The sequence below is a fragment of the Silene latifolia genome, chromosome 3 (genome assembly GCF_048544455.1).
Source record: "Silene latifolia isolate original U9 population chromosome 3, ASM4854445v1, whole genome shotgun sequence".
NCBI classification, from domain to species: domain Eukaryota; kingdom Viridiplantae; phylum Streptophyta; class Magnoliopsida; order Caryophyllales; family Caryophyllaceae; genus Silene; species Silene latifolia.
This window is the reverse complement of record NC_133528.1, coordinates 59,478,943-59,483,162: the sequence shown is the minus strand read 5'-3', so window position 1 is coordinate 59,483,162 and position 4,220 is coordinate 59,478,943.

The window sequence follows — 4,220 nt, the reverse complement described above, 5'->3', positions numbered from 1 at the left end:
GGCACAACTCAAGGACTCCTTCCTAGATGTTGTTCTTGAGCTAATCCAACAAGGATGATCCTCCAACACCTTAATTACCAATATAGGTAATCTCCTAAGGTGGCACCCAAGACTAACCCAAAATACTACTAAAATACTAACTAGGTAAATGTAGTAGTAACCTTGTTTATTTGTATATTTGATATTAGTAATTTTATATGTGTTTTTGGATGAAAAAGATGAATAAAATAAGAAGGAAAAGATGGTCTTTTATGGAGGAGAAGCACCGAAATTTTATAGCCTCAAAGACCAAGTTTTTCTTCAAATTTTTTCAACCTTAGAAATGGTGTGATTTAGTGGGTATTTATAGGCAAAAGTTGGGAACAAAACTAAGTGGAAATTGCCACTTAATGGACACTTGTTGTCCTCTCAAAAAACCAATCATAGTGGACTTATATGGGTCCATTTCGGTTTTCGACAATTGCCCCACAAATGCTTATAAGTCTTACATAATTAAATATTAATTTAATTATTTAACACTTAAATAACATAAATTAATTACCAATAACTACTTAACCATTAAGTAATCATAAGACCATTTTATCAACATACAATGTGTCAATATTATCCCACTTAGCTAATTTTACAACCTCTTGTAAAATATAAATAGCTAATAAATTCCACCTCAAACAATATACACATATCGTATAAAATTAATTAATTAACAATTAATTAATAAATTCTAATCATTTATTATTTAAATATCACATAATTAAATAATAAATCTCCTTGTCCCGAGTTCGTAACCCGTCATCAAATAATACATTTACGTGACTAATTAAAAGTCAAATAATACAAGGAATTAATTATCTCGTATCTCATACAAACAATTAATTTATTCTATTTGGGCGTCATCCTATAGGTGTGACCTAAAGGGATCAGCTGATCACCGCCGTCACACGACAGTAATGTCAAACTCTAGTCAGCCAATCATTACCGATTAACGATGACCAGCTGACAAATAAATAAATAAATTCCTGATATTCCTTTTACGAGATTTATTATGTAAACGCACTCATTGTGGAGGACACTACTCTAACAATTCCATCACACAATTGGGTGCTCAACTAAGTGCTTATATCGACACCATCAACTTGAAGTTTGAGAAGGCCATGGCTAAGCTTGATGAAGCTTCCAAATCACCCAAACAACATGTTAATGCTATTGTGGCATCATCCTCAATCCCAAATGGAGTATGTGAAAGTTGTGGAACCTTGGGACATGATCAAAATGAATGTAGGGGAACAAATGAACAAGTAAATGCTTTCCAAGCATACAAGAGTGGTACCCCTTATTCCAACTACTATAATGAGAATACCAAATTCTATCCAAATCTCTCATATAAAAGCCAAAATGTTCAAAATTCTCAACCAACATACACTCCACCTCCAATGAGAAACCAAGCTCAAAGACCCTTTTTCAACCAAAGTCGAGGATATCAAAATCAACCTTCCTAAAACCAATCCAATGACCAAAGCTTTGATGTTAAAAAAGCGGTCCTCCAAATGCAAAAGAACCAACAAGAATTCTTCACCCAAATGTAAAAAGATAGCCAAGCTAAAGAAATCACCATTAACAACATACTTGCCCACACCAAAATGTTAGAGACTCAAATGACCCAATTAGCATCTTCTAGCTCTCAAAGACAAAAGGGGCAATTACCTCCTCAAGGTAACCCCCCAAGACATGAAACAGTTAATGCCATCCATTTAAGGAGCGGTACAAGATATGAGGGGCCGAAGAGGCCAATTGATGAAGATATTATGGATGCTAGTAGTAAGCAAGGAGTTGTGGAGAACTCTAAGAAAGTAGAGCCTACTACCAATGAACTTTCAAATAAGAGAAAGGAAGAGAAGGCTAAGGAAATTGAGAAACAACCTATTGTGATTAGACTTCCATTCCCAAGTCGCCAAGCTAAGCCTAAGTTTGATGAGCAACTTGGAAAGTTCATAGAAATTGTGAAGAACTTAGAAGTCTCAATCCCATTTACGGAATTGATCAATCATGTTCCGGCTTATGCAAAGTACATGAAGGACATTCTTACCAAGCAGAAATCCATCCGAAAGTTGGAGACTATTGCCTTTACCAAAGTTAGTAGTGCTATTCTTCAAGGGAGTTCCCCTCCAAAGCTCAAAGATCCGGAAAGTTTTTCTATCCCATGTACCATTGGCGACACTACAATCAACAAAGCATTGTGTGATCTTGGAGCGAGTGTAAGTATCATGCCATACTCAGTATGTAAGAGACTAGAAATGGGAGAGCTCAAATGCACCAACATTACTCTTCAAATGGCGGATCGATCAACAAAGATACCTTTAGGGGTATGGGAGGATGTGCCCGTGAGAATTGGCAAATTCTTCATCCCGGTAGACTTTGTCATTGTAGACATGGAGGAGGATTCCAACATTCCTATCATCTTAGGAAGACCTTTCTTGCATACCGCCGGAGCGGTAATCAATGTGAAAAATGGAGATCTCACACTTGAAGTAGGGGATGAGACAATTACTTTCAATCTTGACAAAACAATGAGAACTCCCCGACTACATGAGCCATGCTTTATGGTCGATCACTATAGCCGAGAGAGTGATAGGAAGAAGTTAGAATCTCTATGCAAAGATCAAGCCATGGGTAAAGAAGCATCACCCATATAGAAGGAGAAAGTGGATGACCTTCAAGTAGCCCTATTCGAAGAACATGGAATTTTCAACAACAACAATGAGAGCTTGAATAGCTCACCCATCATGACAAGTAATGAAGAAGGACTCATTGGCCATGATAACAAGAAAGGAGAGTTGCTCTTGTCAACTCATGACATCATTGGGGAACAAGCAAGCGAAGTTTGTGGTCTATGGGACGATGAATTTGAAGGATTGGTCAATCCTTATATTGAAAATTCTATGACCTTAGACCAAGGCTTTGTTGATACTTGTCATCACTTTGACTCAGACTATAACAATGGAGAAAACAATGCACAAAGGTCTATGCAAGATCTTTATCATGAAAATGAGCAAGCCTTCGACTACTTCTACAAGGTGTTGAGCAATATAAACAACACCTTGGCTTTGCCCCCTTGATACCTCTCACAAGAAGGAGAGTTTGGTGGACTCCTCCCTAAACCACCATTTGTAAATATTCTAACCCCTTAACTAGCATTTCATTTCCTTTATTGCATCTTTGTCATTTTTGGATTTGCATTTTTGTGCTTGATTACAAGATTTTTGACATGAGAGCAAGTGAGGGAGGTATTTTAACGTGTTTTAATGTTTAGTGTTTGATCAAGTGTGGGGATGGTATACCAAGCCTTTGTAGTGCAACCCACAACCATTAACAAGAAAACGAAGGAGGAATGACACGGGAGGAGGAATCCCCACGAACAGACCTGAGCTCGTGGGAGCTAAGAGCAAACCGAGCATCTCCAAAGACGATCTGCGCGTCCTACTGTCAGGACGTGAGAGCTGGACGACCTCAAATTGTGGGAGAAAGTCCTGTAAGAAAATCTGTGCAAGCTGAGATCAGGACGCTCGTCCTCCAACTTCAGGATGTCCGTCCTACTATCGAGCCGCGGGTCCTGGGAAGCTTCAAACTTATGAAATTTAATTAGATAAAAATCTGCACGTCCGAGACTTAATCCGAGCGACTCAGCAGAAATCCGCTCGAGATGAGCTCAATCCGCTCGTCCCAGACCTGCTTTGCTCTTTCAGAAAGTCCTGTAAGAAGATCCGCGCGTCCTGACCCCGATCCGAGCGTCCCAGACCTGATACATAAACAAAACACGAAAAACTTCCTTTTTCCCAATTCATTTTCATCTTTCAAAACACAAACACATACATTTTCCCTCACTTCAACGTTCAATCCCCTCATCCAAAAACACCAATTTTTCAACAAAATTCACCACAATCAAAACAAAATTAAATCACTCCTCCATCAACAAAATATCCTTTAACCATCAATTTCCTCACAATGTGAATCAATTTTCTAGGGTTGGAGGCAAAATTTCGAAAATCCCTAATTGATTGAGGAATTGATTGAAGTTTGAAGAAGCAAGGAGCATTCAAGGAACATCTTGGTTTGTTGATACCAAATTGATAAGGAGCATACAATGGCAAGGACTAAAGGCGGAACTAAGGCACCCAAAACTCCAAATTTGTCAAAGAGGCAACAAGCTCTTCTAGCATCTAAGG